General features: G+C 32.6%; 1 protein-coding gene and 1 pseudogene; one reads left to right on the top strand and one right to left on the bottom strand.

The window, feature by feature from the left end:
* The window catches only part of LOC126769508 (uncharacterized), a 729,621-nt pseudogene extending 714,385 nt beyond the window's left edge, over positions 1 to 15,236 (bottom strand).
* The window catches only part of LOC126769487 (uncharacterized), a 1,339,673-nt gene that overhangs the window by 621,434 nt on the left and 702,308 nt on the right, over positions 1 to 15,931 (top strand).

Genomic DNA, 15,931 nt, shown 5'->3' with positions numbered 1-15,931 from the left:
TAAATTGTTTTGTGTTAACATCCATAACTGAGAATGTTCCTAATAACTATATAAATCCATCCAGCCTTAAAATCCCATCTGATATCTGTTTGGCTGATCCAAATTTTAATACGCCGGACCCGATAGACATATTACTAGGTGCTGATATATTTTGGGACCCCATTCTTTGTGAAACTAAGCTAGGTTGGTTAGTTTCTGGGCCAACGGGTACTGCTATGCCATTGCCCTTTACAAAAGGTAAGTGCAACTTCACAAAGCTCATCTCAGATGATGAGGATAATCTGAATGACAATATTCAACATTTGCTTACGCGGTTTTGGTAACTAGAAGATGTTTGCACATCATCAAATCATTCACCTGAGGAAATAACATGCGAAGATCATTTTGTAAAAAATACTACGCGTTTAGAAAACGGTCAGTTTTGTGTAAAAATTCCTTTAAAATATCCTTCTGACCTCCTAGGTGAATCTTTATCTCGAGCAAAGCATTGTTTTTCATCGTTAGAGCGCAGATTTAAGGGTAACTTACAATTCTGTGAAATGTATAAAAGTTTTATGAACGAATACGAGCTCTTAGGTCATATGTCACTATGTGACACTACAAACAAAGACGCATATTTTATTCCGCATCATGGAGTGATGCGTGAATGTAGTACTACAACAAAATTAAGAGTGGTTTTTAATGCTAGTAGCCCAACAAATACTGGTGTTTCTTTTAATAATTTACAAATGATAGGACCCGTAGTACAGGATGATCTGTTATCTATCCTAATTAGATTTAGACAACATAAAAATATAATCTAATATTCTGTATATCCAAAAAAAAAATTTCAATAAGGCGGAATATTTCATTCACTGTTCTGACCCTGCAGACGATTAGGCAATGTTAGTCTCCAATTGCCTTTAGGAGAGTTGTAATCTCGTCTACAATATCAATCATTCAAAAGCTACAATTTCCTCGCCTTGATCAGAAAGAAGGCTACGGATACCTAACGGATGATATGTTCAATGTACGAATATGACACGAATGTTTCAACGAGTCACTTACTATCCGTAAGCAAAACAAACCGTTTTCTGAATATAAAAAACGGGCATGTGTAATTTCATTCGAGAATTGGAGTAATTTATGAATTAGTCACGGCGTCATCGAGTCTGCGTCCGAAATACCACGTGATCATCAATATTTACCTCTTTTCTTGAAATCAGCTGAACATAAATGGCTTTGTTAAATACAGAAAGATTGTATTGTTAGAAAGAGAAGTGAACAGGTACGAAACTTGTAATTCAATTTACGGTATTAAAAATGACACTTTTGAAGCATTTGCAACATGTTTGATTTTTCAACTTATGTAATTCCTTAGAGATTTGGTCCAAACAAACGTGACCGTTAGACGGTTCTAAGAAAATATTTGCCTGTCTTTGTCTTTATCTTAAGCTCCGGGTGTATTGTGAATGTTCTAGTATTTCGTTTTGGGTATTTGCACGTTCTTCGTTTAATACTTTTTCGATTCACTATTGTTTAAAAACCCCCAGTAAAGAGTTAGGTCTGTAAATGACGATGAATTTCACGCATATTTTTATAATATTCATCCAGTTTTTTTTGTGTACATCTGTTGTACTTTGAATTTCGAGTTTCAGTCTTGTTCTATCATAATATAAGAAGTATTTTGTGGATAGATAGTATAGAATGGCGGACATTTTTAATTTATACGACATAATGCCAATAAGTATTATGTTCCAGAGCTAACTCTAAATCCTAAATTGAACTGACAATATAGTTATAGCTCAAATTATATACAAATAAAAAATGTTTTTTTAATACATGTTGTATTAATTTATACTAATGACGTAAATAGGAAAGATTTGTTTGTTTGTAATCGATACCTAAACTCTGAAACTATTGAATCGTTTCTAATAATTCCTTCACCGTTAGAAATACAAGCCGAGATGGCCCAGTGGTTTGAACGCTTGAATCTTAACCGATGATCGTGGGTTCATTCAAACCCGGGCAAACAACACTGAATTTTCATGTGCTTAATTTGCGTTTATAATTCATCTCGTGCTTGACGGCGAAGGACATCATTGCGAGGAAACCTGTATGTGTCTAATTTCACGGAAATTCTGCTACATGTGTATTCCACCAACCCATACTGGAGCTTGGTGGAAAAGGCTCCAAACCTTCTCCTCGAAAAAGGAGAGGAGCCCTTAGGCCAGCGCAGGACATTCACAGGCTGTTACTAGAAATTTACTTTATCCAGAAGTAGCATAGGCTATGTTTTATTTGAATAATAATAATATTTCAGTATATAGGTATGTATGTACTCTTATAGTCACAAACTGTGAGTTTCACGAAGACGAAGCCGAGGGAGAGTGTAGTAAAAAAAATAATTATGAAAATGATAGATATATAATATTAATGAAAGTAAAATAATCTTGATTAATGTTTAGACTGCAAGTAGGTCAGTTCTTTTTGTGCATAATATAACCCTTCGCTGAGTCTTTGACAAACATAAATATTTTTAAATGTTATTTATTTATTTATTTATTTATTTATTTATTTATTTTGGACAACCAACATTAGATACATTACAGATTTACAAAGTAGTAACAATAGAAATTTCAAAGTTTTTTGACAAATGTTCCACTAATTATAGGTTATCACATTTTTCATTAAAGCATCACATTATAGATAGTTATTAAATAGGGTCAATAATTGAAAAATTTAAATTGAATATTACATTATAAATTGTAAATTATAAATAGTCATTAAATTAAATTAAGTAAAATAAGTCCATAAAATACAAATACATTATTAAAATTAAAATTACATTATTAAAATTATTAAAAAGATTGTGAAATGATTATTAAATTTACGAATATTGACTTAAATATAATTTTAGAGAAGAATATCCTTATATAAGCAGTAAATAATCAAATTGGATCTTAGCGAGATAGTTCAACGAGGGTAGGTGTTTAGGTAATTTAAAATGTTGCGTTTGAACTGAGACAGGCTATTATGGAAAACATCCAAATCAGCTACTAGTTTTGAAATGCTGTTGTATGAATCAGATAAGCGGGGTATAAGAGATTTTTTCCCTAAATTTGTCCTGTATGTTCCTGTATGTAAAAGATTACCTATTCGCCTGGAATTGCTACGAGGTAAATTAAATGTCATCGAGGCCAAAATCTCGGGACTATCAATATTATTATTAAAAATATTGTACAAGAAAGTTAGAGATAAAAGTGTTCTTCGGGATTCAACACTTATTCTCTCAAAATGTTTAAGCCTGTCACGATATGAATATTGGCTAATTTTAAATCGATATGACATATGCTTCAGAAACCGTTTATGGACTCGCTCAATTCTGTCAACATGTATGCTGTAATAAGGTGCCCAGATTATACAACAGTATTCGAGTCTACAACGAACATAGCTGTCAAAAAGTTTTATTACGGTCGAAGGTCTTTTAAAATCTTTGGAGCACCTGAGTACAAATCCGAGAGATTTATTCGCCTGTTCCACGGTTTTGTTAATATGTGAAATAAAACTAAGCCTGCTGTCAAGCGTAACACCCAAGTCACGTACTTTATTTACTTCAGTCAATTCTATGTCATTTATATAATATTTTGATGGAATTACTTTATTTTTGCGAGTGAATTTTATGTGGTAGCATTTATCGATATTTAATGTCATTTTATTGATTCTACACCATTCAACCAGCCTAGCGATGTCATCTTGTAATAATTGTACATCGGAAATCTGCTTAATAGTACGGATCAGTTTCAGATCCTCTGCGAATAAGCTAACAGTGGAGTTTTTGAAAATATGCACAATATCATTTATGTATATATTAAAGAATAATGGACCCAAATTTGATCCCTGAGGGACTCCAGAGTAGGCTATGAAGTTATTGGACTCATAACCATTTATAACTACTTTAGAGTGTCTGCATTCAAGATATGAACTGCACCATTTAAGCACGGTACCCGTAATTCCGTATACTGATAATTTATTGAGGAGCAGAGAATGATTAACTTTGTCAAAGGCCTTGCAAAAATCTGTATATATGGCGTCAACTTGATGACCAGCGTCAACAAAATCTGTAAGCTTTGAGACGTGGAGAGCTAAATTAGTATTTGTCGATCGCTTAGTCATGAATCCATGTTGATAGTCGCTAAGATACTTTTTAACATGACTATATAGAAAGGGGTAAACTAAAGATTCAAAGACTTTTGCTATTGATGATATTATTGATATTGTTATAAAACAATGAGTACACTTAAATCATCGTAATCCCTTGGACGGAGACATCCTTTGTGAGAACTGTAATTTAGGTACAGGGCTTAAAAAGTTACTAGTAAAATGCAATAAATTAATCTCTTTTTTGTTTTGTTTCGTTTAAGAATTTCAATACAACGCGATGTATATGATGAATAGAAACTCTTGTTTGAATATCTGTAAAAGTTTTTGGCAATGTTGGTGATTCGAATAAAAAGGTAACCTAACCTAACCTAAATATTATTACGACATACCTATTATAACTATCTACATATTTGTATAAGTTACTATAGAAGTATAGCTTTTGTTTCCGTTATCATTTTTCTGTATTAAATAACACATTTTTTCTTAATTAGATGATATAGGCAACAAAATATTGGACGCGCTAAATGCTAAATAAAAAGCTAATTAAAAAAATAATCCAATTTGATCGTTAGTTGAGTGTGAGTCCGACAGCTGAAGCTGCATTAGAAGAGTCGGATAATAATCGCGTCACTCCATTTCAGTTTTCACGTAAGAAATCGTCGCGTTTCCCACGAGCGTAACATGAATATAAGGGATTTATACTTTTAAAACTATAAGAAAGCTTGCTTGAAAAGGAGCGTACATTATTTTGTTATATGTCATATTTCAAAAAAAATTAAACGCAAATACAATAGTAATATCTCGCAGAATTCCAGCGACCTGTTATTATAATAATATTCTTACGCAAGAAAATTATTAAATTTTGTATATTAGGCTTAAATATGAAATATCCAATAAATTACTTGTGGTAGTGCTTTAAAAAAATTCAGCTAGTAAAATTCGGTACGGATGGAATAATTAGTACAACAGTTCAACGATTCTATTTTATTTTTACTTAAATATATTTTAACAGGTACCTAATTTTTGAAACGCCAAGATCAAACGCCACCGGTTGGGTACGTAGACTTTATGGCTAAGAATAGGCGATAATATCAGTAGCCAGTCGGCTTAGTAAAAAATAACAGCTACACAAGTTATAGCAATAATTATATCCATGCATTTCTTTTCCTGTATACCTATATATGTATGCCGGCCTGCCGAACACTTATTTGAGTATTACAAGGTTGTACATTATTTTCCGTGACTGCGTTGTCGGCTAAAACTTAATATATATAAAATTAAATACAGTTACATCCGGAGAGGAGCCTTACGGTGTCATTTGCTTCCTGTTCTTGCATGAATAACATTTATGAATCGTTCGAATTATCTTTCATTATTCACGAATGGTTTAACTTCTATTTGACCGAATGTTGCAACTAAAATCATATTCTCCAACAATTTTTTCTGCAATGGTTATAATAATAATAATAATAATAATAATAATAATAATAATAATAATAATAAAATGGTTGCATTTTGCAAATGTCTCACTGCTGTTAGTAGTACCTATCTCGTTTTGAAGATGTTTGGAACTTGTTCGTGTCACATGTTACTAGATAGTAATAGAGAAGATTTTCATCCAACACATGCAGGTTTCTTCATGATTGTATCTTTCACAACTGAGACTGGATGGCTTTAAACAAAAATTAAGCACACCAAAGTCCAATAGTTTGAAACTTTGAACACGCAATATCTGTTTAAGGCTCACTTAGAAAAAGTGAACCACGATGACATCTATACCATAAATGATAACACTTAATTTACGAATTATTATGTTATTAGAAACAAAACCAAGCAGCTGCTAAGATATATGGATGTACTTAATATTATAAAAAGTGACATTATTTATTATTACCAGCCAAAAGTTATGTTTCTAAAACGAGTTTTTGCCAGTTTTTTTCAGTTTAATATACATTACCGGCGCCAGATTAATAATTGAATTTATCCTGTGAAACAATTAATCACACGGGCTAGTAAGAGCCTGCTTGATTGAAGTACCTATATTTTAGTTTAATTTATGTCTTAAAGACTTGAAATTTCCTGCCATTTTATGAAGTATTAAAATCTATGAATTCCAATTGATAAACATTGATAAATTGAATTACTAAAGAATTAGGTACCTACATTGACTTACTAACAGTCAAAGTAAAAATTACTTTACAAACCGGTGGTTTTACTTGGTGATAGGGCTTTATGCAAGTCTGTCTGGGTAGGTACCACCCACTCATCACATATTCTACCGCCAAATCGCAGTACCTACCTACTTAGTATGATTGACCTGGGTACCTATTTCATATTTTAATATTGTTTACCATTTTCATTTTAGCTAACTTCGATTATTTATCAATACATAGATGTGTTACAGGAATGCAATTTTTGTTTTTTTTGTTTTGACGGATTATATCAACAAATAATTACGAGTTATGTTAATAACTTGTTTACGAGACGAAGCTGATTACGAACTAATGATTGTCTTTGTCAAATATTTTGCAATCGTAACGATAGGTAATTAGTTCGAGAGAGCTTTAATCATTATATCATTATAATGATAATAATATTATTATTATATATCGCTAAGAGTATGACTCCGTTTGCACTAACTTTTTTATACCTATCCACTATAGGTATATGTACATTACGTTGTATGTATTTAGGAAATAGTAGTACATCAATACTACATGTACTTACTAATATTTATAATACTGTATAATATTAATTACAAACTTTTAATTCATTATTGTAATTTTTTTTATATTTAATATTTCGCCTGTAACGCGTGATGTGTCAAATAAACATCTAATTTTTATATTATATATCACATTTAGTTGTTTTTTAAGATATAATATTTTGGTTAATTAAAATTTCTAAAATCAAACTGTGGAATTTTATTGCATAGTTGCACAGCAGACAACTACAGGTAGGTAGGGAGGTATTTTTCTCGTAGTCTGATAATCTCATTGCTGGGCTTAGCCTTCCCCTGATAATGAAAGGGAATACTTTAATTCGCCACGACGCTTTATTGGGGATTACTGGAAATATGTATACTTGTTTGTCTTTGAGGTTCTCCCCGTACTTGCAGGCTACCTAACAACGTCTGCGACGTAGAATATTAAAAAAAATACCATTACGTTAAGAGCATATGATGTCCAAATAATACTAATTATTAATTACAAACATTCGTGTGTTAATAAATACTTTAAAAGTTACTCTACTTTCCTTGAACACGGCGATAGAGATTAAAGTAAATAATCCGTTTTTATGCTCTTCTGTATATAATACAGTTTTCACACACGATATTATGTTTTAATCATAAACTAATACGAGGCATACTTAAATTAATATCAGTATGAAACCAAAGAACACGTAGAGCATCGTACATACAATAAAATGAAGAAATTATTTGAAAACATTTCGCGATATTGTATCAGAAAATTGTGACATCTTGATATCATTGTAATCAACCTTCACATTTTTCTATCTATTGTGTCAAAAACAAGCAAGCTTGAGTAGCAAATTAATAGCAAACGCAAAATCTACGCAACTCTTCATAATAGACCGAAAGTCACCCCATTGTTCTTCCGATGTGTCCCGTTGGTTCAGGTAGCGGAAGTAACCCGTGCAGCGGGGTGGGGGTGCCCTGCACAATTAGACCTCACCCCCGAGAATAAAAGACCGGGGCGACCAACAACATCATTAGTTACTCGCAGTCAACCGTAACTACTAACCGTACTAACTAAAGTAATCATGGCTCTCTGGACACCATACGCTGAGGACTCACCATTAGATCTATCTGTGAATAGTACACGTGAAACGACATCGCAAACAAATACGGACCTTCCACCGCATCCATGTATAAGCACAGTGCAACACAGTGTTGAACCGTACCCATATATCGGGTATGTCCAACCCATGTACGTGCCCGTTGTTGAACCAGCGCCTGCGTCTTCGAGTACAAATATGTCGCAATCGAAGAGTGTCTCAAGGAGTACGTGCGTATTTTCGCCACCCAAGTCTCCGGTATCAGACAAAAATAAAAAGCGTCCCAGTTATATGATAGATGTAGACGCTCTATCAGACGATCCGGACTACCTTGCGTTCGAGAGGGAAGCCCTCAGAGCAATGGCCGAAAAGAACGGAGGGTCGTTGCTCGGTAATAATCCGAGAATGCGTCGTGCCGTGCAAACTAATCAGAACGCCGACGATTTTTATAGAAAACAGAGAGAGAGGAATAATTTTGCTGCAAAGCAGAGCCGTGACAGGAGAAAACTACGGGAGATCCACAATTCACTCAAGGTCACTTATTTGAAAAAAGACCTGTCTAAGATCATACGGCTGCTGTCTTCGAATAGGTGTATAGTGTGTGACCAGACGTTCCTTTAGAGATTTAGAATTATAATAGTGTTTAATTTTTTTTATTTTGAATTATAAGTTCTAAACTCTAAGGTTTTTGTGCAATGATGTTTGTGCAATCTTAAAAATAGTATACTTGCAGAATATTATTCTCTAAAGAATTGTAAGTTGAAATAAATTTAATAAATGACCAAACATAAATTGACCTTTTAATTATTTAAAACCTTTTAGTTTTGTTACAAAATCATAGAAAGTTATAATCAATTTGAAGTTTACACTAACAATATCTATATCTATATCGAGTCAAATATCTTCAATAGATTTTTCTATCTTGTATCATAAAGATAAGGTGGACTACCGAGCTTAACCCCATTCAAGTCCCCATTGAATAAAAAGTTAAGTACATACCATTAAGTTACAATAGAATGGGTGCGGCTTGCGCAAGCGCCGCTTTTTACTTCTTTCCGACCAATCGGGTTCACGAATGAGTGTTTATTGTGTATTCAAAGATGATCGATAGATATACATAATTTACTTTTATATTTACTTTAAATGGGTTTAGTGTATTTTTAATTTGTAGATAATCAATATAAAATGTTTAAAAGCAAATACGAAACCGTTCAATATTTTTTTTGCCTCTGTTCATCAAACGATTTGTGTTATGTTTATTAGCTATTAAGATGCACACGGAATGATATCAATAAATAAATGGAAATAAGAGTGAAAAAATAACAGTACGAAACTTGCAAATTCATATATGTACTACTCAAATTTTCAATAATCCACCGCGCGAACATTAGTGTTATATTAGCTTCTTAATTGAAGTTATTTTTAGGTTAAGAAATCTAAAAATAAAACAAATTCCTGTACTTAAACTAGATTTATTTCGCTACAAATAACCTTACACAACTGGATATAACAGACTACTATACTTTCTGCTTGATGACGTGCGGCAAGTCGAATTTACCTCGGACGCATTTCAGCTTCACACCGGGACAATCTTTAACTCTGAAATTGATAAAAAACCCAAATTCATCATACATTATTGGTGGCAGACGCAGCAGATACTTGTTAAGTTTAATATTAATCCATTTGGTTTTTGGTTAGTTTAATGGATCGCTTATAAAGCGATGAATTTTGAAAATATTAACTATTCCTTACATCGTCAACGCACCAATAATGGGAACAGAGATATATATCTTTTGCCTGCATTTACACTGGCTCACTCACCTTTGTAATTGTAAAAAGATCTATAGCTAAGTATATTTATAGTCAAGATGTGCTGCAGTATTATGGCGACTGCTCCATTTGTCATGATGAACCACATCACTCACCTGCCGACTCTAACGAGCACGATATTGTGTTCCTGCAGGTTGTGTCCGATGCCCGGCACGTAGGCGATCATCTCTCGCCCGCTGGAGAGACGCACGAGCACGCATTTACGGTTAGCGGAGTTCGGCTTCTTGGGTTTTCTGATCAAGGTTTTTAGTATCACACCCTGAAATTATGTTCCTTATTTAACTAAAAGTAAGAGCCTGTTTAGGGAAACATAACAGGGGTTCTGGGTTATGCTTTAATGAGAAGGTTTGGAGCTTAATTCATCACGTTGCTCCGTCGACTGTTCGTGAATACACACACACATACACTTGTAGGTTTTTCACGTTATTTTACTTCAAAGTAAAGCACTGTATTAAAAACACAAATTAAACACACGAATATTCAGTGAGGCTTATATGCTTGGTACAGATTTACTCGATTTAGCTAAATAATCGAGGTTTTGTAAAACACATTGTTAGGAGACTATGTAAAAATATATATCTTAATATTCCGTATGGGTAAATAAAAACCTTCATAATATAAGAGATATTTGTGCACATTGTCTTTTATGCATACTTCTAATGCGCTGTTCATAGCAGTAAGTTTTGGCATCCCTTGTTCATATGTTACAATTACATCCTAAAGTTGAGAGTGGTGTTTCAAATTTTTTTTTTATTATTTTATATTTGTATCGCAGACTGGAATCTAAGATGTAATGTCTTATTTGCCTGTTCCATACCTAGCTTCTTAACTCTACAAAACAAACGATATACGACACACACAACGATACAAATTATTGATATGAGGCTGTAAACTAATGAGTGGTATTCACACAAGCGCGCCTGACCATATTAATAGTGACATTTAACTGAAAATTGTAAATTAATAATTTAAAAAAACCTAATACACGCATTTTATAGAATTATTTTTTTCCAATTTTGTTTAATGTTAGTTTAGTATGGAGAGTGTTTCTGAAGGGACAATATTAGTAAAACACCAGTGAGTTTGTTATAGCCCGGTTTCTATATTTAACGAATTATTTTTTTACATCTGTAACCGATAATTTTGATATGACGTCAATACTTACGGAACGTTATTTTTTAAATGTTTTTTATTCATGCATAAGGCAAAACTAATTGTTTTTTTTTTTAAATATAGTAACCGGATATGAAAGAATAGAAGTATGTTAAATAGTCAGCATACCTTGGCGAAAGGATTTCCATTGAGCGGATTTCTTGATTTTCTCTTTTTGATATGTGGACCCGTTTTGTGCATCTGCGCGAGGGATGCCATCGTTCTCGACAACACTGATGTTGCTTGGAGATTAGAGCCGGTTAGGAAGTCTGTTGTGGGTGCCACTCGACGGATTATAGATTGTGTGGGTGTAGCTGAATAAAAGTTTATAGAATAAAATACCATGATTCATGATATGTACTAATATTATAAATGCGAAAGTAGCTCTGTCTGTTGGCTTATTTCTGTCACGAAGAAATCGAGGTAGTCTTAGATTTGGTTAAGGTCTTAGTATATAATTTACAGGAACATATTTGCTATGCGAACTGAATTACGGGGAAAAGCTATTGCTATATAATAAAACTGATATAAATTGAAAACTTGCACATTAAAAAATAAATAAACATCATATCCAAATAGGAGTATTGTTTAAAATACATAGCTGACATCTTTTTCATATTTTTTTCGCACGTAGTCAATATTCTTATCTCATAAAACAGCAGGTGCAAAACCATCTGTTTCGGATTATCTTCCATCGTCATGTAGCCTAGATATTTTAGTGTAATTTGAACTCTAGATTGTGAATCGATTTCATTTCTTGCAATTTAACGGCTCGGTTTTAATGACAGTGTAATGTATAAATTTAACGTATATATATCGCCGTTACGGTTTTATTATATGTACATATATAAAGTCAAGATTTTTTTTCCCTAGTTACCTAGTCAGAACAACAAATGATTATTATAGATTGTTTTGTTATTTTTAAAATAGATGTTATTTTTTGCAAATTAAAAATATTCCAGGAACCCGAAACATATTCAGAAGTTAAAATTATTTGAGCAACAACTAAAATAACAAACGTATTGTAGAGTCGAAGGCAATATCACGTAGTGTCCGGCTGAATGTTATTGTTTGAGAAAATCGTCGCCAAGTGTCTCCCGGGAGAGAGGCTTGCATCTGTCTAGCGCAAGCAAATATTATAATATCGATACAAGTTACGAGCTGAACACTTGTTGGACGTGTTTTAAGATTTGTTGATTTCATATGCAATTAAATCAAAGCGACAGTTGACAATAGTACAAATACATTTGTAGGTATAAGATTTGATTTGACTAGAATAGAAGAATTAGTAACGTACCTATTTTATCCTGAATTTGTTGATTTGGGGCTGATTTATCGATGGGACTATGTTATTTTGAAAAGTGAACTGGCGAATTAAAAATCGGTCGTAAAAAATTAAAGAATTGAAGTCATTTTTTTTTTCATCAAAAATATTTATACAGAGCGTCATTTACAAAACGCGTATACACTAAACTTGGACTGTGTCTGAAACAGTACCTGCTCTTTTTGCGGATTATAATCCGCTAATAGTGGGCATTGTCCGCACACGACGACACATAGATTTGAAATTATCCTTTCTGACAACGTTGCTTCGAAATTATTTACAAAAAAAAGTCCACAGGCGACAATAGGGAAGAGTTGCGCTACGGGAGCATTGTCTGTTCCCAGAAACGCTGTAAATCATATTTGTGTAAGAATAACTTTAATACCACTCACAAATGGTACAACTTTATCGCAATTGTCAATTCAACATCTCATACTATGCGTTCGGTTATTGCAAATAACTGCACATTGTTATCAACAATAATAATAATTCTTGGAAGGATTCTTAAGACTTCTAGAAGAAAACTTATGATATATTTTCGTAACATTAACGAATTGATAGTATAATGTTAAATATTCATAATCTATATTGTTTAAATATGTATTATATATAAAAAGGAAGTAACAGATCTTAAATGTCTCACTGTCATTTATGGAGAAGGTATGGAGTATACTTCACCACGCCAGGTGGAGTATACTGGCGTTCCGGAAACGATTCCATAACGTAGTCTCGAACGCGTACCACTAGATGGCGTTGACCGAAATAATTCACCCGGTTTCGACATATATAATAAAATGTTCCAAGTATAAACAAATATGAATCAAATATTTATTTGATTATGAAATTACTAATTAAATTGTTAAACAGAAGTTTTAATCTATACTTATAAATAATCATCAAGATGTACCCGAACTAGCCGTATATGTAGGACCGGAAGTATTAATTGATAACACTAGGCAGCTGCCAAAATTAATGCAGATGTCGATTTCGCGTATCGAAATTACATGTCCGCTAAATTGACAGTTATATACGGTTTCCTATTTACTATCGGATTTGTTTACGTACGATGTTATTTATAAGGGGCTTACATTGGGGATTTGAAATGCGTAACAATATGTATTTATAAAAAAAATATATTACATACATAAATTTTTTAATCTGTATTTTTTGTCTTTAAATAAAATGATTATACAATTTCTGACAGCATACGCTGCGGAGACGTGTCTCTCTGTCAGGGACGATAGGTGATTATTACTCTAAAGATTTTTCTTAATCTAAAAATTATTCTATAAAAAACTGTTGTATAAGTTACATTGAGATCAATATTGTTGAAGAATTGCTTTCAGTTGCTTCTTAGTGTTATTAATTTTTTTCTATTAAAGTCCCCATTAATCTAGATCACAGCTGTATTACGATCTGGTCTAAAACATTAATAAGTAATTTTATGTGAAATTTCGGTAACTTCGTGTCTTAAGGGAAAGTCTTTTTTTTATAGCATAGATAGGCGGACGAGCATATGGGCCACCTGATGGTAAGTAATCATCAACGCCCATAGACATTGGCATTGTAAGAAATTTTAACAATTGCATCACCAATGCGCCACCAACTTTGGGAACTAAGATTTTATGTCCCTTGTGTCTGTAATTACACTGACTCACTCACCCTTCAAACTGGAACACAACAATACCAAGTACTGTTGTTTTGCGGTAGAATATCTGATGAGTGGGTGGTACCTACCCAGACGAGCTTGCACAAAGCCTTACCACCAGTGAAAAGTATCAATAGTCCACTAACACAATTTATCACTAACTGGCATTAATCACTTAAAAAAGGTTAAGTCCTTTTCAACATTAGAGCCAATAATAATTATTAACATATTCTATTTATTGGTTTTATTTAATTGAATTTATATTCACTAATATTATAAATGATTATCTCTCTGTTTCATGGCTAACTTAGCCGAACCGATTTTGATGCAATTTAGTAGGCAGCAAGTTTGAGCCCCAAGGAAGGACGAAGCCTATATAACTGTTTGCTTTTTTATACCTTACATCTAAATGAGAAAAACAAATTAATTTTTTTATAAATACTTTTTAAATGTTAGTTGCAATTTAAAGTAATATAATTTATTATCTATATAATTTCCATATAGGTCATGACTGCCTCGTTGGTCTGTTGGCTTAATGTAAGGCCGCAGACCCGGAGGTCTTGGGTTCAATTCCCAGGTCGGGACAATAAAAAGTTATTGAGTTTTTCTGTCAGAAAATTCTCAGTAGCAGCCTGGAGTTTGGAAGTTAGAGAAGTGTACACTCCAGTGCCTCGGAAAGCACGTAAAGCCATTGGTCCTGCGACAGAACTCTTTCCGGTTGTGTTGGATTGGCGTCCCATTGGATTATGAGAGCTAGAGAATAGAGAGTGCACCTGTGTTTGCACACACACTTGTTCACTATAATATCTCCTGCTTAGTTGGCTAATCTCTGTTGAGATTGGCCACTGTGGCCGAAATCGGTTTGGAGGACATCAATTCAATAAAGTGCTACACTTGTGTTATATAGCAAGCTGATAATAAGCAAATGGTACGAAATCGCAAGCTTTAAAACCTTCTACAATAATTGTAATGATTGTGGATCTTAGGAATATAATTTTAGTATATGTTATATACCAAATAATATTATTGAGATAACAAAAGAATAAACGCAATATTATTTACCACTATAAGCAGGGCATTGGATTCTTAATCCAATAGATAACAGCGAAATTCCTTTTCGTAGTAAATTCATCTGAAAAGTGAAGAACATAGGTTATAATTAAAGCCTAAATTTATAGGCAGAACAATTTATTAGTATGAACACGGAAACAATTATTTTCAATTACCTTTGCACTATTTTAATATTATTTAGTACTTTTATTTATAAAATTCCAATAAGTACGTGATTTTTTTTCATAACATAACCTCAAATTCTATATTTATCTTGGCATTTGAGTTTTGACATAAGGATGACAGAACGGACCGACGGTGCTGCATGTATAATATGTTTTAAAAAATTAAAAAAAGATCTCATTAATAATATTTTTATTAAAATAATTTTAGGTACATAAATATTTTAATAGTGCCTTTTAAATAATATAATAATACATTAATATAAAAGTGACACTGTCGTAAAATTCTCGATAGATGTCACTTTTACCTTTAAGCAAGTTAGCTTACCGCTATTCAACGATAGATGTCATTTTTTGTTATTTGTTCTAATATTTTTTTTTGATAATTCATGCCATAATCCCTACCTAATATAAATGCTAATGTATTTATAGGCTTATACTTTCAGGCAGGAACGGAAATATGCCGTACAGCGAATGATTGCTTCGCAAGTCAAAATATTATTTTTATTATTGAGGGTACTGACGAATTTTGTTAAGATAAAATATTTATTAAAATTAATATGTATATATTTTCATAAATATATTAAAAAAAATTATATAGAAACTTAAACAAAAACTAAAGTTGCCATATAATTAAATCAGTATAACACTTTAAAGCTTTTAAGAGTTTAAAACTGTTTAAGAGGAAACGTTACCTGGAACGACAGGACTTCATAAGAAGATGAGTGCTTGATATAGTAAGATTGAATTAAAACTTCAGTTAAAATCTCTTCAAGTTTTATGAGCTCGAATACAACTTTACCA

This window comes from Nymphalis io, chromosome 7 (assembly GCF_905147045.1).
Source record: "Nymphalis io chromosome 7, ilAglIoxx1.1, whole genome shotgun sequence".
In the NCBI taxonomy this organism is placed as follows: domain Eukaryota; kingdom Metazoa; phylum Arthropoda; class Insecta; order Lepidoptera; family Nymphalidae; genus Nymphalis; species Nymphalis io.
This window is presented reverse-complemented; position numbering and strand designations above follow the sequence as displayed.